We start from the raw sequence: 25,404 nt of genomic DNA, 5'->3' as shown, positions 1-25,404 counted from the left end.
CCCCTGTCACTAGCCCAGGCCAGGAACAGCCTACCACCTCCGCCGGTGCTAGTGGACAGGAGGCCCCCACACAACAACAGGCCACCAGAACCCCACCTCCTGCAGAAGAAGAACCACCCCGCAAGCGGAACCTGAGATCTCACAAGAAGACAGAGTAGGATTGCAAGACCCCCGCCAGCATAAGATAACCCCTGATGTCATCCCACTGTCCCACATTGTCACCCTGTCCAACCTTTAACTGCCCTTGCTCCATCCTTCCACAGGCATATGGACAATGCACCTGTGAGACTGAGAACTGGACTCTGCCATGGAAATTACTCCACCCCCACCCATCACCGTTTTACAATCATGTACCTATATGTAGCACTTAAAATAAATCACTTATTGCACTAAAAATAACAGGAGTCTGCTTGTATTCTTAACAAATGTATTACACATAACGGTGCAATAATGTCCAGTTACTTTGTGATGACAACATACCAATTGCAATAAGCTTTAGTCCATGGGCAAACAAAGCAGAAGTCACGCAGTGGGTCATACAGCTCTGAAAAGGGAAGGGAAAGTCACGAATCAGTTAACAGGAACTGGGGGAAACACAGACAGTAGAGACGCATGAGGCCTTAAGTAAATGTAAAATGGCGTGGGTGATTCTTACCTGTGTGCTACTGAAAATATTGTTGTATGACTGTATCCCTGTTGTACGTGTCGTCCCCGTCATCTTCCTCCTCTTCACTCTCCACAGGCTCTACAGCTGCTACAACACCACCATCTGGACCATCCTCCTGCAGAAAAGGCACCTGGCGTCGCAAAGCAAGATTGTGAAGCATACAGCAGGCCACGATGATATGGCACACCTTCTTTGGTGAGTACATTAGGGATCCCCCTGTCATATGCAGGCACCTAAACCTGGCCTTCAGGACCCTGAAGGTCCTTTCTATGATCCTCCTAGTTCGCCCATGGGCCTCATTGTACCGTTCCTCTGCCCTGGTCCGGGGATTCCTCACTGGGGTCAGTAGCCACGACAGGTTGGGGTAACCAGAGTCACCAATTAGCCACACACTGTGTCTCTGTAGCTGTTCCATCACATAAGGGATGCTGCTATTTCGCATGACATACGCGTCATGCACTGACCCAGGGAACTTGGCATTTACATGGGAGATGTACTGGTCTGTCAAACAGACCACCTGGACATTCATCGAATGATAACTTTTTCTGTTTCTGTACACCTGCTCACTTTCTTTGGGGGGAACCAAAGCCACATGGGTCCCATCAATGGCACCAATGATGTTGGGGATATGTCCAAGGGCATAGAAATCACCCTTCACTGTAGCCAAATGGCCCACCTCAGGGAAAATAATGTAGCTCTGCATGTATTTCATCAGGGCAGACAACACTCTGGACAAAACCTTTGAAAACATAGGCTGAGAAATCCCAGATGACATGGCCACTGTTGTCTGAAAAGACCCACTTGCCAAAAAATGGAGTACTGACAGAACCTGCACCAGAGTGGGAATCCCTGTGGGTTGGCGGATGGGGGACATCAGGTCTGGCTCCAGCTGGGCACATAGTTCATGTATAGTGGCTCTGTCAAGCCTGTATGTAAGTATGATATGTCGTTCTTCCATTGTCGACAGGTCCACCAGCAGTCGGTACACGGGAGGATTCATCCTTCTCCTCGCAAGTCCCAGCGGACGGTGCCTAGGAAGGACAACATGGAGCACAGAGTCAAGCAACCCACAGGTTCGTTCACACAGCTTGCACAGTACACAAATCGCTATGCATTGAAAGGCTTGTATGAGTGGCAATGCAAGGCCTAGGCCTGTGTGACGCTGTAGAAATTATGCCATGTTTGCCCTTGAAATGGCAGCTGCCTGACCTGTGAAGTGTGACAGTGGGATGTGAGGTCATTGCGCTGGCGTGGCACACCGTGGCGGTAGGCGGTCGAAGACGGCTGTGCTAAGCCGCATTGGTTAACATTGCACCCTATGGGTTTCAGTAGCCAATGAGGATGTGCGCAGGCGGTCGCGGTACGCACCGCGGCGGTACGCACCGCCGCGGGCGTAACCGCCATTTTCTATCTGATTAATCACTCGAGACCTGATCATCCACAGGAGAGGACCGATACTGCAAGTGCTGCTGTGACCTCGGTCTGGGAGATACTATGGCTGCTGCGACTGGGGAAAGGGCCCCTGCCTTCACTTCAGAAGAATTGGAGAAACTTGTTGATGGGGTCCACCCCTAGTATGCGCTATTCTACGGTCCTCCAGACCAACAGGTTAGTACACAGGGTGCACGTTGAATGGGCTATGCCTGTGTTGAGCGGGGTGGATGTAAGATGGTGGGGAGGTGAGCGAATGAGGAGTGCAACGCACGACAGATGAGAGCATGTGCCACATGGCAAGGTTGGGGATGGGGGGGCCACTCACATTGACCAGGCAGAAAAGTGATGATATTTCCTTTCCCACCCTGTACATGTCACATAGGTCAGCGCCCATCAGAAGATCGACATTTGGCGAGCCATCGCCAAGGACGTCCGGGCCCTGGGGGTCCACGACAGACGGGGCACCCACTGCCCAAAGAGGTGGAGGGACATCTGCCGCGGGACCAGAAAGACCGCCGAGTCTCTGCTGGGGATGGCCTCCCAACGTAGGAGGGGTGCCAGCCGCCAATTGACCCCCCTGATGTCCCGGATCCTGGCGGTGGCCTACCCCGATTTGGATGGGCGCGTGAGGACATCACAGCAGACACAAGGGGGTGAGTATCAGCACATTCTTCTATCTTTGCGCGCAGTGAAGGTGTCTGGGTGGGGGAGGAGGGCTGTGGCTATCTGTAGGCCAGGGCGCATTCTGAAGGTTAGGCCCCTCCGTTAGGCATGGCCCTGTGCCCCGCCCCCACCTCTGTAGGGTGCCAAGTACAGCTATCCATGGTCCAGCCTCACCCATGTGTGCATTTGTCATCCATAGACCTGTAGGCCTAGTCACAATAACTGAGTAGTGTACCTCGATTGCGCGGCCTAGTGCAGGGGGCTTCTGTGTCTGTCCTCTCCGACAACGGTGTTGCCAATGCATGCACTCAACCTGTCTTCATTTCTCCCCCCCCCATTTTCTTTGTCTTCCTGTTCATGTGTGCATTAGCATCATCAGGCGGAGGAGAAGTGACATCGGCGCACGAGGGAGCTGCATCTCACATTGCCCCGGAGGGCCATGCAACAGACTCCGAGTACACCAGTGAGACGGAGGGCGAGGGGAGCTACACAACGGGGACCCGTGGAGACGTCAGCAACACCGACACGTCCTCGGAAGGGAGCTCCCCAGCGCACCAGCCACGCCCTCCCAGCAGCCCCTCAGCGTTCGCCCCGTGCCCGCTCGCCCAGGAAGGCGGGCATCTCCTTCGCCCCAGGCACCTCAGGCCCTGCCCCAGTTACCCCTGCTGCCCTCAGTGAGGAGGTCATTGACCTCCTCAGGACCATCATTGTTGGGCAGTCTACCCTTTTGAATGCCATCCAGGGTGTAGAAAGGGAGGTGCATCAGAGCAATGCATACCTGGAGGGCATTCATTCGGGTCAGGCTGCCCATCAGCGATCGTTCAACGCTCTGGCCTCAGCACTGACGGCAGCCATTGTCCCTGTCTCCAGCCTCCCTCTTCTAACTCCCTCCACCCAGTCCCAGTCTCCTGTTCCTCTGCCTATCCCATCCACACCATCAGACCAGCCTGCACACACCTCTACACCCAAGGGCAGCTCATCCAGACATAAGCACCACAGATCCCACAAGCATTCACCCAAGCAACATCCAGATGCAGACATGCCAACAGTCACTACCACCTCTGTGTCCCCCACCTCCTCATCTCCCTCCTCCCTCCCTGTGACGTCTCCACTCACACCTGCATGCACACCACGATCAGCCAGTACTTCCATCACCAGCACACCCTCCATTACAGTCCGCACACGTGCAGTCACCACCCCCACTGCCATTTACACGTCCCCTGTGTCCTCTCCCAGTGTGTCTGTCACCCCCTCTTCCAAACCACACAAACGCAGGCAGCCACCCACCCAACAGCCATCCACCTCACGACAGCCTCCGTCACAAGCACCTGCACCCAAAGACAGCACACTTGACTCTCCTACAACCACATCCTCTTCCTCCACTCCCATACCCACTACACCTACCCGTCCCTGTCCTTCCAAAGTGCTTTTCCTTTCCAACCTTGACCTCGTTCCAACCACTGACCCACCCCCTCCATCTGGTAAGAGTCAAAAAAGCACCTCAGCCACCACCAGCCCTGCATCTACTAGGACCATAGTGCAGGGCTATTGGAGTCCACCAGCTCCTTGGGCAGGAACATCGGCCAGCAGCAAGGGGACAGCGAGCCCACCCCCTGGGAAGAGGACAAAAAAAACTAAGGGCCGGCGCGACAAGCCTGAGACGGCTGCCACCAAGGACAGTAGCCTTGCCCCGTCACCTGCCACATCATCAAAGGGAGGCAAGGGCCACAGAGCTTCAGCGAAGGAGGGCAAGGGCAGCAGGGCGGAGAAGTCAGGCAGCAGGCGAGCTGCCCAGGAGGGCCCCACCAGCCCCATTCCGGTTGTGATGGACGACACCCACGGGCCCACGACTCCATCACAGGAGGGCCCCGCGACCGCAAGGTCGGATGGCAACTGAGCGGGAAGTCTTGGCCAGGTCTGGCTCCCTAGAAACACAGGAAAAGCATCGCTGAACAGGGCCCCGCCGTGACAAGAACCACTGAACAGGGCCCTGCCGTGAGAAGAACCGCTGAACAGGGCCCCGCCGTGAGAAGAACCGCTGAACAGGGCCCCGCCGTGAGAAGAACCGCTGAACAGGGGCCGCCGTGAGATGCACCGCTGGACAGGGCACCGCCGTGACAAGAACCGCTGAACAGGGGCCCGCCGTGAGAAGAACCGCTGAACAGGGGCCGCCATGACAAGAACCGCTGAACAGGGGCCCGCCGTGAGAAGAACCGCTGAACAGGGGCCCGCCGTGAGAAGAACCGCTGAACAGGGGCCGCCGTGAGAAGCACCGCTGGACAGGGCCCCGCCGTGACAAGAACCGCTGAACAGGGGCCCGCCGTGAGAAGAACCGCTGAACAGGGGCCGCCGTGACAAGAACCGCTGAACAGGGGCCCGCCGTGAGAAGAACCGCTGAACAGGGGCCCGCCGTGAGAAGAACCGCTGAACAGGGCCCCGCCGTGACAAGAACCGCTGAACAGGGCCCCGCCGTGACAAGAACTGCTGAACAGGGCCCCGCCGTGACAAGAACTGCTGAACAGGGGCCCGCCGTCTCAAGCATCGCTCCCCTGTGCCCTTCCTGTCAAGCACCGCTCCGCTGGGCCCTTCCTGTCAAGCACCGCTCCGCTGGGCCCTTCCTGTCAAGCACCGCTCCGCTGGGCACCGCCGTCTCAAGCACCGCTCCGCTGGGCCCTTCCTGTCAAGCACCGCTCCGCTGTGCCCTTCCTGTCAAGCACCGCTACGCTGGGCCCTTCCTGTCAAGCACCGCTCCGCTGGGCCCTTCCTATCAAGCACCGCTCCGCTGGGCACCGCCGTCTCAAGCACCGCTCCGCTGGGCCCTTCCTGTCAAGCACCGCTCCGCTGGGCAACGCCGTCTCAAGCACCGCTGGCCCATTGACAGTGCCGGTTTTATGTGTCGAGCAGGGCTTCACGAAGCACTCTGGGCACCATGCCTCCTCCATTAACAGTGGAGTCGGTAATCCATCTGATGGACTGTGGCTTGGCACTTCCCAGGATGGAACAGTGGGCAAGCCACCCACTGTAGAGACTTGAGAGACTGTGGGTTTGCTCTCCCCAGGATGGCACAGTGGGCAACCCACTCACTGTAGAGACTTGTGAGACTGTGGCTTTGCACTCCCCAGGATGGCACAGTGGGCAACCCACCCACTGTAGAGACTTGTGAGACTGTGGCTTTGCACTCCCAAGGATGGCACAGTGGGCATGGAGGCCTCTCGTGGATCTGGCGTCGTGAACTCATGTGGCTGAGGTGCCCCCCCTTCCCTTCCCCCTGAGGTGCCTGTAGTTTTATCATCTGATGCCCCAGCAGTGTTCTCTCCAATGGTATCTGGTCTCCTGTGTGGGCTTTGCCCATGTGTTTGTGCACATTGGCCCACGGACTATAGAACTTTGACAGAATGGGCAGGACTTATTGCCTATGTATATATTTTTAAGTATGTTCATTCTTTATTTTGTATCTTTCATATTGCATATTTCCCATAACTTCAATAGAGCTATATTATACATAACTTTTAAAGATCATTTTAATTATGTCTTTGCATTATTCTGGAGGGTTTGGGGGGTGTCACTCTGACTTGTTGCTCTGCATTGGGGTATAGGTATTTGGGGTGGGGGGGTGGGTGTATGGCGTATGTGTGCGCCCGTAAGCTTTCCTCCTCCCCCCTCCCCTGTGTCGTAGGTGCAGTACTCACCTTTGTCGTCTGCGCCGGCGTTCGTACTCCTGGTAGATGAGCAGGTAGACAATAGCTGGTAGGATGTTTAATTCGGGTTCCATGCTGTCCTCCTTCCTCTTGGAGTGTGTAGAGGTGAGCGTTTTCCCGTTCGTAGTCTGTTTCCGCCGTGTTTTTATCGGCGGGGCTCCCGCCCCGGAAAAGGTGGCGGATTGGTGAGTTGTGATAGGGTGGGCGGTACATTGTCTGCCGCCTGCCTGTTGGCGGTGACCGCCACGCTGTTTGTCTGTCCCGCTGTGGCGGTCTGAGTGTTAAAGTGGCGGCATGCGTTGGCGGTTCCCGCCAGGGTCAGAATTCCATTTTTTTGACCGCCTGCCTGTTGGCGGGTTGGCCGCCGCTTTATCACCGACCGCCAGGGTTGGAATGACCGCCACAATCCTTTTCTTCATCTATTTTCACGCTAACTAGCAGTTAAGGGACCACTAGCTGTGTCTATCTGCATAGGTTCCTCCTCAGCAGCTCTTCTCAATTCAGGTACAGACTCTTTGGACCGATGAATGATGGTACGTGGGTTCCCTGAATGAGATGGTCCATGATTCTTTCTCTTCTCCAACCTGCGTTCATTTAGACGATACTCTATGGAGAGTGTTAAGTCAATTAAATCTTTTAAATCTTCCACTTCAGCTAAATGTACAAGTTTGTCATTTATTTCCTTTCGAAGACCTCTACAAAAGAGGGTTACAAGAGTACGTTCTACCCAAGTAGTTTCTGCTGCCAGTTGTCTGAAATGTGTAATGTATTGTAGGATGTCCTGGGTACCCTGCTGATTGTCACGTAACGCTTCTTTTGCAGAAGACTCAAATCCAGGACGTTCAACCATTTGCTTAAAGGCAGCATCAAAAGCTGAGTAGTCAGACAACATGGAATCATTTGAGGCTGCCAAAGGAGTTGCCAAGGCTAAAGCAGGACCAGACAGGCCACTAATTAAGGATCCTACTTTGGTTTTATCTTGCACAAACTGTGACGGTCAAAATGCAAATTAGACTGTCAGGGCATCAAGGAATTCATGCAATTTGTTGGGATCCCCTAAAAAGCGTGGCGTGGTAGCAGAAAAGGTGGGAACATATGTTGTTTGGGAAACCAAGGCTTATCGTAAAGCTGCATTTTCAGTTTGGAATTTTTGCAGTTCCTGGGCTTGTTGTTGGATGGTTAGGAGTAGCGATTGGTTTGTTTCTGCAGCAGCCGTCGAAGTATTCTCCATAATGCTTGACAAAAACTGGGTCTCTTTGTGCTAGAATCTGTCACGGTCTACCCGTCGCTTACAGTTTTGGTGAGCTGGAACTGAAGGATGACCTTCAATTCTTGTAGGTCCTGCTCTGGCCAAGGTAAGGATGTCCTTTTCTGGTAGCCACGGTGCTGCAGACAATGGTATGTCAAAAGGCAGTCCGTGCCCTCCAGAAGGAGTCCTAGAGGAAAAACACCAAAGGGAAAAAACCTCTATGACAGGACCTCCCTGGAACAGAAGAAAAAACACAAGAAAAATTGTCAGACTTCCAATCTAGAAAAGTAACTGGAAGAAAACTGGAACAAGCAGGGAAAAAAGGCTGGAATCAGAAGTAAGCAACCAGAGCATGATCACCACCAAAGGAAGTGTTGTAGCGCAAGGAGAGCAAGAATCCAACTTCTTAAATACCCCTAAACAGGAAGTGACATACAGGAAAAGCAAAGATGTCATGTTGGATTAGGAAAATACTATAGAATGAAATAGATGAGGATGCCATTTTAGAAAGGGAGTCAGATGCATGCAGGGAAGAAGATAGGAAGAAAGGCATGCTGGGAGAAAGAAGAATATGGCCCCTACTTGGAAAAAAGGAAAGAAGAAAAGAAGAAAAAAAGAAGAAAGAGGAGAAGAAGCCCAAAAAGAAAGGCCAGTCACCAAGTAAGTGAGATTTGGGGGGGCACCCACTCCTAAATCCAAGGGAGCACCGCACCCCAAACTCGCCGAGGGCCGATGCCTAATCCAGGGCCTCGGGTGGCATAAGGCTGGAAAAAGGTGCTGTAGCAAGCCCCGCGGATGGGAAAACAGACCGCAGCCCCAACTGCGGCCCGAGCCGGCTCTCCCGTCTGGGCCCACAGCGCAACAATGGAAGGAAGGACAACAAGCCACAGTGCCATATGAAAATAAGGTAAAACCCTGAAATGTTTTTCTTCCTGGGGAATCAAAGTGAAAAATAACCCTGCAGGTTAACCTATTTGGAACTTCTGGTTGTTACACAAATAACTTTAGTGAGTCAAACCATTAGAGTCACTCGTTCATCTTCTGAACATTCCAATGTATAGTTCTTGTCATTAATTTCTTAGAATTTGCATTTTTAGCTTATCAAAGATACCTCTGCATGAGTCTTCTATATTTTTTTGCTGCTTCTGTACAGACTTCAGAGTACCATGGCCTGGTTGCTACTGAATCTCTATATTTAAAACACAACTCACCCTCATGCTTTGCACTGGGTTCCAGCACCAAAGATTCAATCAGCACTTTGATTCTACCACTTGCAACAAAATGATCTGTAATTTCCTGGGAGATATTTGTACCTCATTACAAACAAAATGTATATCTATGACCCCTAAAGTTGTTCTTCTTTTTTCCAATTTATTATGGGTGAAAAAAAACAGGTGGCAGATTTTTCTCTTCACAAGATATACCAATACACCTTCGCTGCCAGGCCTTTTCCCCTCCTGTGCCAAGCCTTATTTTGGCTATTTGGGGCAGTTCAGGCTTAGGCCCTCATAACCGTTTCTCCACATAAGCTACCCATGCCAAATTTGCATCCTTTTTCCCAACATCCTAGGGATTCTAGAGGTACCCAGACTTTGTGGGTTCCCATGAAGGAGACCAAGAAATTAGCCAAAATACAGCAAACATTTCGTTTTTTTCAATAACATAGGGAAAAAGGGCTGCAAAAGAAGGCTTGTGGTTTTTCCCTGAAAATGGCATCAACAAAGGATTTGCAGTGGTAAAATCACCATCTTCCCAGCTTTCAGGAACAGGCAGACTTGAATTACAAAACCCAATTTTTCAACACAATTTTGACATTTTACTGGGACATACCCCATTTTTACAATTTTTTGTGCTTTCAGCCTTCTTACAGTTAGTGACAGAAATGGATGAGAAACCAATGCTGGATCCCAGAAAGCTAAACATTTCTGAAAAGTAGACAAAATTCTGAATACAGCAAGGGGTCATTTGTGTAGATCCTATAAGTGTTTCCTACAGAAAATAACAACTAAAAAAAAAGAATATTGAAATTGAGGTGAAAAAACAGCCATTTTCCTCCACGCTTTACTCTGTTACTTTTTCCTGCGATATCAGATTTTTGAAAGCAATATACTGTTATGTCTGCTGGACTCTTCTGGTTGCAGCGGTATATAGGGCTTCTAGGTTCATCAAGAACTCTAGGTACCCAGAGCCAATAAATGAGCTGCACCTTGCAATGGGTTTTCATTCTATGCCGGGTATACAGCAATTAATTTGCTGAAATATAAAATTTAAAAATAGGTATCAAGAAAACCTTTGTATTGCAAAAATGGCCACAAGATTAAGGCGGTCATTCTGACCTCGGCGGTAAAAGGCGCTTACCGCCGGCCAGAAGGCTGCCATAACACCGCCGCGGCCGCGGTAAACCGCCACGGTCATTCTGACCCGCAACTGGCAAACAACCAAAAACCCGACATCCACAGAAGTCCGCCACAACAAAGGTCAGCGAAAAAATGGCGATGACCAAACCTCCACCGTCACGCCAACAGAAATACGCCCATACCATTACGACCCACGAATCCACACGGCGGTCTTTCAAACGCGGTATTCCATTGGCGGTACACACCGCCGCGCTCAAAATACACACACCCTTACAAAACACAACCACATTGGACAGTTTGAAATATACACACCTGATACACATACACACACCACACCCACACACCCAATACAATATATAACACACACCCACATTACCCACAAACCCTTACTTCCACAATTGCGAATCAAGGACAGAGAGACAGCACTGCTTAGAGTAGACCATCACACAGAGGCTAATCACAACATCACCCACACAATTACAACGCACAAAACACCATACACCATCACACACATCACACTCCACAACACATACAACATCCCTCACCTCATCCACACCACCCCATGGCACCCCAAAGACACCCCAGGTTCTCTGACGCAGAACTCAGGGTCATGGTGGAGGAAATAGTACGTGTAGAGCCCCAGCTATTCGGGGCACAGGTGCAGCATACAACAATTGCTAGGAAGATGGAGCTATGGCAAAGGATAGTCGACAGGGTCAACGCTGTGGGACAGCATCCACGCAATCGGGAGGACATCAGGAAGAGATGGAACGACCTACGGGGGAAGGTGCGTTCCATGGTATCAAGGCACAACATTGCGGTGCAGAAGACTGGCGGCGGACCCCCACCTACTCCCCCAGAATTCACAGCATGGGAGGAGGAAGCCTTGCACATCCTGCATCCTGACGGCCTCGCAGGAGTAGCTGGAGGAATGGACTCTGGTAAGTCAAATCTTAACTACTACTTCCCACCCCCACCCCATCTGCATGCCAGCACATACCCCCACCCTCACCCCCACCCCCATCACACCAACTCCTTCCAAATGTACCACCATCACAACCCACCCATCCCAACACCTAGACCTGCATGCGATCACAAAGCATGGACACCCATCACCAAAGCATGCCCACTGCACATAACCATCTCCCCCACAAGCCACCCTCACAAAAGCCCCCACAAGGGAATGCCTGCACTTGGGTACACGGACACCCACCCATCACACGAAAAGCCACACACAGAACAAATAACCATACCCTTACACCCCTGCAGGACCCGAACGCCACCACACTGCCACGGAAGGTCCAGAGATGTCCATCCCACCCCCAGAAGAGGACCCCAGCGATGACAGCAGCTCTGTCGACCTGGACCCAGATGACCAGCCCGGCCCATCGGGGACCTCTGGACAGTCGGTTCCCCACAGACAGCCACAGGCTACACCAGACCTAACCCCCTCTGGGAACACCAGCACAGCTCCCACCCAGCGGGCCTATGCCTCTGTCTCCAGGACACGTCAATCAGCGGTGTGTCCGCCACTACAGGGCACCCAGGTTGACCCACCACCCCAACAACATCAGGGACCTGGGGGCAGTGGTAGTGGGCACACCGTCCAGGGGACAGAGGCCCAGGGAAACAGGGGAACTGGGAGGGCTGCTGTGCGACAGGGGGGGGACAGGCCCAGGGAACCGACTCTCCAAGAGGCCCTCACCACCATCATGGGAGCATACCACCACTCCCAGGAGACGATGGCGACGGTACTGGCCAGGTTCCAGGAGATCCAGGCACAGCAGGAGGAACGGTACATGGGGTTCAGAGAGGAACTGAGGAACATCGGTACCGCAATGGGGACCATTGTCCTGGCCCTTAACCAGATAGTCACCACATTGCGGGACCATGTGGCACCCCAAAGGGCCCCTGTCACTAGCCCAGGCCAGGAACAGCCTACCACCTCTGCCAGTACTAGTGGACAGGAGGCCCCCACACAACCTCAGGCCACCAGAACCCCACCTCCTGCTGAAGAACAACCACCCGCAAGCGGAACCTGAGATCACACAAGAAGACAGAGTAGGATTGCAAGACCCCCGCCAGCATAGGATACCCCCTGATGTCATACCACTGTCCCACATTGTCACCCTGTCCAACCTTGAACTGCCCCTGCTCCATCCTTCCACAGGCATATGGACAATGCACCTGTGCGACTGAGAACTGGACTCTGCCATGGACATTTCTCCACCCCCACCCATCACCGTTTTACTATCATGTACCTATATGTAGCACTTATAATAAATCACTTATTGCACCTACAATTACAGGAGTCTGCTTTTATTTTACTATTATGTATCACACATAACGGTGCAATTATGTTCTGTTACATTGTAATGACAACATACCAATGACAACAAGCTGTAGTCCATGGGCAAACAAAGCAGAAGTCACGCAGTTGGTCAAACAGCTCTGAAAAGTGAAGGGAAAGTCACAATTCAGTTAAAAGGAAATGGGGGAAAACACAGAAAGTAGAGACGCAGGAGGCCTCAAGTAAATGTAAAATGGCGTGGGTGAATCTTACCTGTGTGCTACTGAAAATACTGTTGTATAACTGTATCCCTGTTGTCCGTGTCGTCCCCGTCGTCTTCCTCCTCTTCACTCTCCACAGGCTCCACAGCTGCTACAACACCACCATCTGGACCATCCTCCTGAACAAAAGGCACCTGGCGTCGCAATGCAAGATTGTGAAGCATACAGCAGGCCACGATGATATGGCACACCTTCTTTGGTGAGTACATTAGGGATCCACCTGTCATATGCAGGCACCTAAACCTGGCCTTCAGGACCCCAAAGGTCCTTTCTATTATCCTCCTAGTTCGCCCATGGGCCTCATTGTACCGTTCCTCTGCCCTTGTCCTGGGATTCCTCACTGGGGTCAATAGCCAGGAGAGGTTGGGGTAACCAGAGTCACCTAATAACCACACACAGGGCCTTATTTATACTTTTTGGTGCAAAACTGCACTAAGGCAGTTTTGCCCCAAAACGTTTTGCACCGGCTTGCACCATTTTTTAGCACCAGCTAGGCACCATATTTATGGAATGGTGCAAGCCGGTGCAAAGGGTAGGCTAGCTTAAAAAAAAATGACGTTAGGCAGCTTTGAGTCAAAATAAATGATTCTGACCAGATTAGCATCATTTTTTGACGCTAAGGGGCATATTTATACTCTGTTTGCACTGAATTAGCGTAATTTTTTTTTAACTCTAATTCAGTGCAAAACTAACTCCATATTTATACTTTGGTGCTAGACCCATCTAGCACCAAATTTATGGATTTAAAGTCATTTTTTGGAAGTGGAAACCTACCTTGCCTTAATGAGATGCAAGGTAGGCGTTCCCGTGCAAAAAAATGACTCTATGGCCTTAACACCATATTTATACTCCCATGTAAAAATGGTGCAAGGGAGGGAGGAGGGGTCAAAAAATGGGGCAAAGCTTGCTTTGCCCCATTTTTTAAGACCAGGGTCAGGGCAGGCGTTAGGGGACCTGTGGCCCTATTTCCATGGTGGAACACCATGGAATAAGCCCAGAGGTGCCCTCCCTAGACCCTAGGGGCACCACCACCCACACTAGAGGGACTGCGAGGATGGGGGACCCCATCCCAGGTAAGTACAGGTAAGTGCATTTTATTTTTGAAAGTGCCATAGGGGGCCCTGAAATGGGCCCCCATACATGGCACATGGTGCAATGGCCATGTGCCCATAAAATGCCGCTAATCTGGTTAGAGTCATTTTTTTTTTACTCTAACCTGCCTAAAGCCATTTTTTGCTGCTAAACCCTCTTCTTCTATACTGCCAGCCCCACCCGACTAAAGTCATTTTTGAAAACTCTAGCCTACCCTTTGCACCGGCTTGCACCATTCCATAAATATGGTGCCCGGCTGGTGCACAGAAATGGTGCAAGCCGGTGCTAAACTTTTTGGTGCAAAACTGAGTTAGTGCAGTTTTGCATCAAAAAGTATAAATAAGGGCCAATATTTTGCTAGTTGGTGCCACTTTTGCGTCATAAAATGACTTTAATGCGGTGCAAAAAAAGTTTAAATCAGGGCCTTGGTGCTAGATTGGTCTAGCACCAAAGTATAAATATGGAGTTAGTTTTGCACCGAATTAGAGTTAAAAAAAAATGACACTAATTTGGTGCAAACAGAGTATAAATATGCCGCAGAGTATAAATATGCCCCTAAATATGGTGTTAAGGCCATAGAGTCATTTTTTGCACGGGAACGCCTACCTTGCATCTCATTAAGGCAAAGTAGGTCTCCACTTTCAAAAAATGACTTTAACTCCATAAATTTGGTGCTAGAGGGGTCTTGCACCAAAGTATAAATATGGAGTTAGTTTTGCACTGAATTAGAGTAGAAAAAAATGACACTAATTCGGTGCAAACAGAGTATAAATATGCCCCACAGTGTCTCTGTAGCTGTTCCATCACATAGGGGGCGCTGCTATTTCGCATAACATACGCGTCATGCACTGACCCAGGGAACTTGGCATTCACATGGGAGATGTACTGGTCTGCCAAACAGACCACCTGGACATTGAATGATAACTCTTTCTATTTCTGTACACCTGCTCACTGCCTTTGGGGGGTACCAAAGCCACATGGGTCCCATCAATGGCACCAATGATGTTGGGGATATGTCCAAGGGCATAGAAATCACCCTTCACTGTAGCCAACTCATCCTCCTCAGGGAAAACAATGTAGCTCTGCATGTATTTCATCAGGGCAGACAACACTCTGGACAAAACCTTAGAAAACATAGGCTGAGACATCCCTGATGACATGGCCACTGTTGTCTGAAAAGACCCACTTGCCAAAAAATGGAGTACTGACAGCACCTGCACCAGTGGGGGAATCCCTGTGGATTGGCGGATGGGGGACATCAGGTCTGGCTCCAGCTGGGCACACAGTTCATGAATAGTGGCTCTGTCAAGTCTGTAACGAAGTATAATATGTCGTTCTTCCATTGTCGACAGGTCCACCAGCGGTCGGTACACAGGAGGATTCATCCTTCTCCTCGCAAGTCCCAGCGGACGGTGCCTAGGAAGGACAACATGGAGTACAGAGTCAAGCAAGCCACAGGTTCGTTCAAACAGCTTGCACAGTAAATGAATCGCAATGCAGTGAAAGGCGTGTATGAGTGGCAATGCACGGCCTAGGCCTGTGTGACGCAGTCGAAATTAAGCCATGTGGGCCTTTGAAATGGCGGCTGCCTGACCTGTGAAGTGTGACAATGGGATGTGAGGTCAATGCGCTGGCGTGGCACACCGTGGCGGTAGGCGGTCGAAGACGGCGGTGCGAAGCCGCATTGGTTAACATTGAACCCTATGGGTCTCAGTAGCAAATGACGATGTGCGCCTGCGGTCGTGGTACGCACCGCGGCAGTACGCACCGCCGTGGGCGTGACTGCCATTTTCTTGCCGCTGAATCACTCGAGACCTGATCATCCACAGGAGAGGACCTATACTGCAAGTGCTGCTGTGACCTCAGTCTGGGAGATACTATGGCTGCTGCGACTGGGGAAAAGGCCCCTGCCTTCACTTCAGAAGAGTTGGAGAAACTTGTTGATGGGGTCCTCCCCCAGTATGCGCTACTCTACGGTCCTCCAGACCAACAGGTGAGTACACTGGGTGCACGTTGAATGGGCTATGCCTGTGTTGAGTGGGGTGTATGTAAGATGGTGGGGAGGGGAGCGAATGAGGAGTGCAACGCACGGCAGATGAGAGCATGTGCCACATGCCAAGGTTGGGGAGGGGGGCCACTCACATCTACCATGCAGAAAAGTGATGATATTTCGTTTCCCACCCTGTACATGTCACATAGGTCAGCGCCCATCAGAAGATTGACATTTGGCGTGCCATCGCCAAGGACGTCCGGGCCCTGGGGGTCCACAACAGACGGGGCACCCACTGCCGAAAGAGGTGGGAGGACATCCGCCGCGGGACCAGGAAGACCGCCGAGTCTCTGCTGGGGATGGCCTCCCAACGTAGGAGGGGTGCCAGCCGCCAATTGACCCCCCTGATGTCTCGGATCCTGGCGGTGGCCTACCCCGATTTGGATGGGCGCGTGAGGACATCACAGCAGACACAAGGGGGTGAGTATCAGCACATTCTGCTATCTTTGCGCGCAGTGGAGGTGTCTGGGTTGGGGAGGAGGGCTATGGGTGACTTTAGGCCAGGGCGCTTTCTGTAGGCTAGTCCTCTCCTTTAGGCATGGCCCTGTGCCCCCGCCCCCCACCTCTGTAGGGTGCCAAGTCGAGCTATCCATGGTCCTGCATCACCCATGTGTGCATTTGTTGTCCATAGACCTGTAGGCCTAGTCACAAGTACTGAGTAGTGTACCCCGATTGCGCGACGTAGTGCAGGGGGCTTCTGTGTCTGTCCTCTCCGCCAACGGTGTTGCCAATGCATGCACTCAACCTGTCTTTATTTCTCCCCCCACCCATTTTCTGTATCGTCCTGCGCATGTGTGCATTAGCATCATCAGGCGGAGGAGAATTGCCATCGGAGCACGAGGGAGCTGCAACTCACATGGCCCCCGGAGGGCCATGCTACAGACACCGAGTTCACCAGTGAGACGGAGGGCGAGGGGAGCTCCACAACGGGGACCCGTGGAGACGTCAGGGACACCGACACGTCCTCGGAAGGGAGCTCCCTTGCGGTGGCGGCAACATCCGTGCCCACCGCCACAACAGGTACAGCCGCCATCCAGCGCACCAGCCCCGCCCTCCCAGCAGCCCCTCGGCCTTCGCTCCATGCCCGCTCGCCCAGAAAGGCGGGCATCTCCTTCGCCCCAGGCACCTCAGGCCCTGCCCCAGTTACCCCTGCTGCCCTCAGTGAGGAGGTCATTGACCTCCTCAGGACACTCATTGTTGGGCAGTCTACCCTCTTGAATGCCATCCAGGGTGTAGAAAGGGAGGTGCATCGGAGCAATGCATACCTGGAGGGCATTCATTCGGGTCAGGCTGCCCATCAACGATCGTTCAATGCTCTGGCCTCAGCACTGACGGCAGCCATTGTCCCGGTTTCCAGCCTCCCTCTTCTAACTGCCTCCACCCAGTCCCAGTCTCCTGTTCCTCTGCCTATCCCATCCACACCATCAGACCAGCCTGCACACACCTCAACACCCAAGAGCAGCTCATCCATACATAAGCACCACAGATCCCACAAGCATTCACACAAACAACATCCAGATGCAGACATGGCAACAGTCACTACCACCTCTGTGTCCCCCTCCTCCTCGTCTCCCTCCTCCCTCCCTGTGACGTCTCCACTCACACCTGCATGCACACCACCATCAGCCAGTACTTCCATCACCAGCACACCCTCCAGTACAGTCCGCACATGTGCAGTCACCACCCCCACTGCCATTTACACGTCCCCTGTGTCCTCTCCCAGTGTATCTGTCACCCCCTCTTCCAAAACACACAAACGCAGGCAGCCACCCACCCAACAGCCATCCACCTCACCACAGCCTCCGTCACAAGCACCTGCACCCAAAGACAGCACACTTGACTCTCCTACAACCACATCCTCTTCCTCCACTCCCATACCCACTACACCTACCCGTCCCTGTCCTTCCCAAGTGCAGTTCCTTTCCAACCTTGAGCTCGTTCCAGTCACTGACCCACCCCCTCCATCTGGTAAGAGTCCTAAGAGCACCTCAGCCACCACCAGCCCTGCATCGAGGGCGACCATTGTGCACAGGTTTTGGAGTCCACCTTTCCCGAGTGCAGATACATCGGCCAGCAGCAAGGGGACAGCCAGCCCACCCCCTGGGAAGAGAACCCGAAAAACAAAGGGCCGGCGCGAGAAGGCTGAGACGGCTGCCACCAAGGAGCGTAGTCGTGGCCCGTCACCTGCCACAACATCAAGGGGAGGCAAGGGCCAGAGAGCTTCATCGAAGGAGGGCAAGGGCAGCAGGGCGGAGAAGTCAGCCAGCAGGCGCGCAGACCAGGAGGGCCCCACCAGCCCCATACCGGGTGTGACGGAGGACACCCACGGGCCCAGGACTCCATCACAGGAGGGGCCAGCAACCGCACGGTTGGAGGGCGACTAGGCGGGGAGTCCTGGCCAGGTCTGGCTCCCGTGAAAGACAGGACAAGCACCGCTGAAGAGGGCCCCGCCAAGACAGGCACCGCTGAACAGGGCCCCGCCAAGACAGGCACCGCTGAAGAGGGCCCCGCCAAGACAGGTACCGCTGAAGAGGGCCCTGCCAAGACAGGCACCGCTGAAGAGGGCCCCGCCAAGACAGGCACCGCTGAAGAGGGCCCCGCCGTGAAGAGCACTGCTGAAGAGGGCCCCGCCGTGAAGAGCACCGCTGAAGAGGGCCCCGCCGTGAAGAGCACCGCTGAAGTGGGCCCCGCCAAGACAGGCACCGCTGAACAGGGCCCCGCCAAGACAGGCACCGCTGAAGAGGGCCCCACTGTGAAGAGCACCGCTGAAGAGGGCCCCGCCAAGACAGGCACCTCTGAACAGGGCCCTGCCGTGAAGAGCACCGCTGAAGAGGGCCCCGCCGTGAAGAGCACCGCTGAAGAGGGCCCCACCGTCTCAAGCACCGCTCCGCTGGGCCCTTCCTGTCAAGCACCGCTCCGCTGGGCCCCGCTGTCTCAAGCACCGCTCCGCTGGGCCCTTCCTGTCAAGCACCGCTCCGCTGGGCCCTTCATCTCAAGCACCGCTCCGCTGGGCCCTTCCTGTCAAGCACCGCTCCGCTGGGCCCCGCCGTCTCAAGCACCGCTCTGCTGGGCCCTTCCTGTCAAGCACCGCTCCGCTGGGCCCTTCCTGTCAAGCACCGCTCCGCTGGGCCCTTCATCTCAAGCACTGCTCCGCTGGGCCCTTCATCTCAAGCACCGCTCCGCTGGGCCCTTCAACTCTAGCACCGCTCCGCTGGGCCCTTCCTGTCAAGCACCGCTCTGCTAGGCCCCGCCGTCTCAAGCACCGCTCCGCTGGGCCCTTCCTGTCAAGCACCGCTCCGCTGGGCCCCGCCGTCTCAAGCACCGCTCCGCTGGGCCCTTCCGGTCAAGCACCGCTCCGCTGGGCCCTTCATCTCAAGCACCGCTCCGCTGGGCCCTTCCTGTCAAGCACCGCTCCGCTGGGCCCTTCATCTCAAGCACCGCTCCGCTGGGCCCTTCAACTCTAGCACCGCTCCGCTGGGCCCTTACTGTCAAGCACCGCTCCGCTGGGTCCGCCGTCTCAAGCACTGCTCCGCTGGGCCCTTCCTGTCAAGCACCGCTCCGCTGGGCCCTTCCTGTCAAGCACCGCTCCGCTGGGCCCCGCCGTCTTAAGCACCGCTCCGCTGGGCCCTTTCTGTCAAGCACCGCTCCGCTGGGCCCCGCCGTCTCAAGCACCGCTGGCCCATTGACAGTGCCGGTTCTGTGTCGAGCTGGTGTTCACGCTGCACTCTGAGCACCCTGCCTCCTCCAATACCAGTGGAGTCGGTTATCCATCTGATGGCCTGTGGCTTTGAACTCCCCAGGATGGCACAGTGGGCAAGCCACCCACTGTAGAGACTGTGGCTTTGCACTCCCCAGGATGGCATAGTGGGCAATCCACCCACTGTAGAGACTTGTGAGACTGTGGCTTTGCACTCCCCAGGATGGCACAGTGGGCAATCCACCCACTGTAGAGACTTGTGAGACTGTGGCTTTGCACTCCCCAGGATGGCACAGTGGGCAATCCACCCACTGTAGAGACTTGTGAGACTGTGGCTTTGCACTCCCCAGGATGGCACAGTGGCCATGGAGGCCCCTCGTGGATCTGGCGTCGTGGACTCCTGTGGCTGAGGTGCCCCCCCTTCCCTTCCCCCTGAGGGGCCTGTAGTTTTATCATCTGATGCCCCAGCAGTGTTCTCTCCAACGGTATCTGGTCTCCTGTGTGGGCTTTGCCCATGTGTTTGTGGACATTGGCCCACGGACTGTGGAACTTTAACGAAATGAGCTGGACTCCTTGCCTATGTATTTAGATTTAGCACTGTTCATTTGTTTTTTTAAATATTTAAAATAGATGTTTTTCCATGACTTCAATGAACCTCTGAGTTGTTGCTCTGCATTGGTGTATAGATAGTTGGGGGGGGGTGTATGGCGTATGTGTGTGCACGTAATCTTTCCTCCTCCCCCCTCCCCTGTGTCGTAGGTGCAGTATAGGGTGGGCGGTACATTGTCTGCCGTCTGCCTGTTGGCGGTGACCGCCGCGCTGTTTGTCTGTTCCGCCGTGGCGGTCGGAGTGTGAAAGTGGCGGGCTGTGTTGGCGGTTCCCGCCAGGGTCAGAATTCCTTTTCTTTTACCGCCTGCCTGTTGGCGGGTTGGCCGCCGCTTTATCACCGACCGCCAGGTTTGGAATGACCCCCTAAGTGTTTAGAAGCAGTGGTTATTTGCTCATCTCTGAATTCCGGGGTGCCCATACTAGCATGTGAATTACAGGGTATTTCTCAAATAGATGTCTTTTTTACACATTGTCTTACACTTGGAAGGAAAAAATGGAGAGAAAGACAAGGGGCAATAACACTTGTTTTGCTATTCTGTCTTCCCTCAAGTCTCCCAATAAAAATGGTACCTCACTTGTGTGGGTAGGCCTATTGCTCGAGACAGGAAAAACAAAATGGACACATCACATTTTTACATTGAAATTTGACATGCTCTTTGCAAAGTGCCTAGATGTAGATTTTGGCCTCTAGCTCAGCCGGCCTGTGCAGTTTTGAAAACTAGACACCTAGTGGAATCCAAGATGGGGTGACTTGTGGGGCTCTGACCAGGTTCTGTTACACAGAATCCTTGGCAAACCTCAAAATTTGTCCCCAAAAACTTTTTCCTCTCATTTCGGTGACAGAAAGTTCTGGAATCTGAGAGGAGCCACAAATTTCCTCCTACCAAGCTTTCGCCCATGTCGCCCGATAAAAATGGTACCTCACTTGTATGGGTAGGCCTAGTGCCCGCGACAGGAAATGTCCCAAAACACAACGTGGACACATCTCATTTTCCCAAAGAAATTAGAGCTGTTTTTTGCAAAGTGCCTAGCTGTGGATTTTGGCCTCTAGCTCAGCCGGCACCTAGGGAAACCTACAAAACCTTCACATTTTTTAAAACTAGACACCTAGGGGAATCCAAGATGGGGTGACTTGTGGGGCTCTCACCAGGTTCTGTTACCCAGAATCCTTTGCAAACCTCAAAATTTGGCAAAAAAACACGTTTTCCTCTCATTTCGGTGACAGAAAGTTCTGGAATCTGAGAGGAGCCACAAATTTCCTTCCACCCAGTGTTCCCCCAAGTCTCCTGATACAAATGGTACCTCACTTTTGTGGGTAGGCCTACTGCCCGTGAAAGGAAATGTCCCAAAACACCACCTGAACACATCAAAATTATCAAATACAAAACTACCTATTTTTGCGGGGGAGGGCATTTGCTTTTTTTGCCCTGGGCTCAGCAGCCATCTAGGGAAACCTACCAAACCCAGACGTTTCTGAAAACTAGACACCTGAGGGAGTCCGGGGAGGTGTGACTTGCGTGGATCCTCCAATGTTTTCTTACCCAGAATCCTCAGCAAACCTCAAATTTAGCTAAAAAATCAAATTATTCCCACATTTCTGTCTGGGATCACCACACCAGGACCAATTTCATACCACCCAATGTTCCAGTCAGTCTCCCGGTAAAAATTATACCTCATTTGTGTAGGTGGGCCAAGTGCTTGTGACATGGAAGAGCAAAAAACATGTCAAAATTGAGGGGGAAACAAAGTAGGTTCAAAAGGGCAGTTTGAAAAAAAAAAATTAGGCTGACAAGTGCAGCAGAATTTTTATCAGTATAGATGAGACAATGCTGGGTGGTAGGAATTTTGTGGATTCTTGCAGATTCCGGAAGGTTCCATCAAAAAAATGTGGGAAAAATGTGTGATTTCCAGCAAAGTTGGAGGTTTGCAGGGCATTGTGGGTAAGAAAATGCTGCGGGGTGCATGTGAAACACATCACCCTGGAATCACCCAGATGTTTAGTTTTCAGATGTGTCTAGGTCTTGTGGATTTTTCTAAATGGCAGCGTCCCAAAGTCCATAAAGTGCAGCCCTCACCATTCCAAGTGGGATGATTTTGAGAGTTAGCCAAGCTCTCATGGACCAAATGTAAAACCAAAACCCAAAATAATCAAAAGTCCTCTTGCTTGCCATGGGATACGATGTTTTAGTGTGCAGGGGAGAGCTTAAAGACTGTTACCCCCTTCAGTTGGGGTGAGGGCATAACCAGGCCCATACTGGTTGGTAGCCACTACCCCACTACTTTAAAAAAAAAAAAAATCCCTGGCATCTAGTAGACTTTCTGCCCCCCCTGGGGTGTGGGTCAGTGGTAATTGCCCCATCTATCCTCTGGTGGGCAGAACAACTTTGGCCTCATATATTTGGGGTGGGGGTATGGCCATACCCCCACCCTCTTATTTTGCAAAAAAAAAACATCCCAGGTCTCTGGTGGGCTTTCTGCCCCCCTTGGGAGCAGATGGGCCTTCCAAAAATAGGCCAATATGCCCCCAAGGGGGGCAGATATGGCCAAAAGTAATGTGTCCCCATGGGGAGCGACCCTTACTCAAGGGACTGCCCCCCTAAAGAAAACACACACATACACACACACCAATCCATGGTGCCCAAGTGGTTTCTGTCCCCGGGGGCAGATCGGCCTAATAGAAATATGCCGATCTGCCCCCAAGGGGAGCAGAAATGGCATCAAATAAATGTGCCCCCCTCCCCCAGGGAGTGACCCTTGCCTAGGCGGTCACTCCCCTTGCATGAAAATGGCGAAAAAAATAAATCCCCAGTGCCTAGTAGTTTCTGCCCCCCTTGGGGTCAGATCGGCCTAATAGAAATAGGCTGATCGGCCCCCAAAGGCATCAGAAATGGCCTAAAATAATTTGCCCCCCACGGGAGAAACCCTTGCCTAAGGAATCGCTCCCCTTGCGTGAAATTGACGCAAAAAAAGAAATCCACGGTGCCTAGTGGTTTTTGCCCCCTCATAAAAATAGGCTGATCTGCCCCCAAGGGGGGCAGAAATGGCCTAAATATAAATTGCCCCTAGGGGAGCGACCCTTGCCTCAGGGGTCGCTCTCCACCTCTAAAAAACAACAACAACAAAAAATTATCCATGGCGCCTAGCGGTGTCTACCCCCGGGGGCAGATCAGCCTAAGAACAATAGGCCAATCTGCCCCAGGGGGCAAAAAAGACCTTGAAAAAAATTCCCCCCCTGGGGAGCGACCCTTGCCCATGCTAATTTCTAAATATAAAATAAATTCCTGGTGTCTGGTGGGCATTTCAGAAGGCGGATCGCTTTACGATCTGGCTTCTGAAATGCTCTGAGAGACTTCAAAGAGAAGGAAATTCTCAGCCACATGATCGGAAGCTGAGCTTCCAGCGCGATGGGGAAGTGGCCTCTGATGAGGTCAGCGCGCGATCTTCCATCCTTACCTTGGGAGGGTGTGCGGGAAGCCAACGGAGGGAGCGCTAGTGCTCCCTCCGAGCTCCAGGCTGAGGACGTGATGGCTACGTCCTCGGCACAGGAGCACTGTGCTGGTGGACGTAACCTTTATGTCCCAGGCACAGAAGGGGTTAAAGGTACATTTAGAAATCAGAGAGTGTGTGGGTGAAACATCTCCAAAGGTGTGGCTGCGCCTTGACTAATCCATAATGATGCTAAACTTTGCTGCCTGTCAGAACAGTAGTGAAGAACTTATCACATGGTGTATGTTCCCCGAGCAAATTATGAATTTGTGGAAATATGGATGGAGGGTTCACAAAAGGGACTATTTCAGGGGTTGATCATGAGAAGGAATGCGTATTAGTAACTTGTCTTGGTCACTTGTGCTGGGGTAAAGTTACCAAAATCTGAAGAGGGTCCTTGCAATCACCACTTATGATTAGGAACTTTTTAACCTGTAGCTCCAAATGTATTACTGATGCCTTAACATGTGCTCTATGGCCCTGACTATGAGTGTCATGGAATGAGTATTTACCTCACCCATTAAACACCATCACCCTAGAATAATACATTTCATAGGTGTAGAAAATACCTACTATGCTGAGTATTTACAAAAAAATTGGGAACTAAGGGTCATATGTACAAAAGGTTTTAGCTTTTGCAGATCCTTTGACTCAGTAAATTAGAGGGTCTTCGACAGCTAAAACCTTTTTTCAAATGTACTACACCCATTTAACAACTTGGAACAAGTTGGGATTAGTAAACCAATTGGAATTTGGAAGGGGCATGTTTAGGACATCCCTTCCAAATACTGATTCCTTCACAAATCCTAGTACCCAGTTCCATGATAAGACTAGGAAATCTTCCAGCGAAGAAAGAGAAAAGGAATATCAGTAGAAAACAAATTGAACAAAGAACCCCAACAAGAGTAACGACAGCTACATCAATTAAAGTTAAATGGTTGCTGTGAATAGAAGTATGAATGGTATTAGGCCTGATGTCCTTATGAAGCCAGCAGGCTACCATAGCTGTGTTGGAAGCAATTCACAGTGGGTTGCTATGTGCGATGTAACTCATTGTTCTTCATGGTGTAGGTCAAATTGTTACCAGCTATAATTCAGTGTTTTGTAAACCGAATTCGTACATAGGTCAGTTCACAAAATACCAATTTATTCAGAAACAGACCATGCACAAATTGCAACCACTTATACAACATCCATTGTTGTGTGTGTGGTGCCAAATGCAGAATAAATGTGATTTGCACTAAATTCCTAATGAATCAAACATTTCCTCTTTTCCTAAACATCACGAAGTGTAATTGCCAAAATATAGAAGTAGTAGTAGATTGATTTTCAAAATCACCACATTACTTATAAAGAATTAATCAAAACATATTTGCTTTTTTTGCAATAACTGAGCAACTTTGCAGAAGACTAGGACATGCTTACGCAGGGGCGGCTCCGCCGTTAGGGCAAAGGAGCATAGTCTCCCCTCCCTCACCAGCAGCAGCAGCTGCCAAACTTCTACAATAAAACGAAAATAAACTATGTTTATTATCATTGTATTGTAGAAGGGTCAGGGCCACGGGCTGTGAGGAGCACAGGGTGGGAGTGCTCAGCACTACCCCTCAGTGCACATGTATGTTTGGCTGGCCATCTGAAGCAAGCCCAACATACATGCGCACTAAGCTGTGTCCAACCTGGCACTGCGTTTCTAGGTTGGAGAGAGCAGAAGGAGTCTCTCAGTCTGCATGGGAGCACCCTGGCTGGGTGCTCTGACCAATCTGAATGCTGCAGTCATGCTGTCAGCAGCATGACAGCAGTGTTCAGCTTGACCACAGGGCAAGCTGGGAAC

This window comes from Pleurodeles waltl, chromosome 5 (assembly GCF_031143425.1).
Source record: "Pleurodeles waltl isolate 20211129_DDA chromosome 5, aPleWal1.hap1.20221129, whole genome shotgun sequence".
In the NCBI taxonomy this organism is placed as follows: Eukaryota; Metazoa; Chordata; class Amphibia; order Caudata; family Salamandridae; genus Pleurodeles; species Pleurodeles waltl.
The sequence above is the reverse complement of the archived record's forward strand: the minus strand, read 5'-3'. Positions refer to the sequence as shown.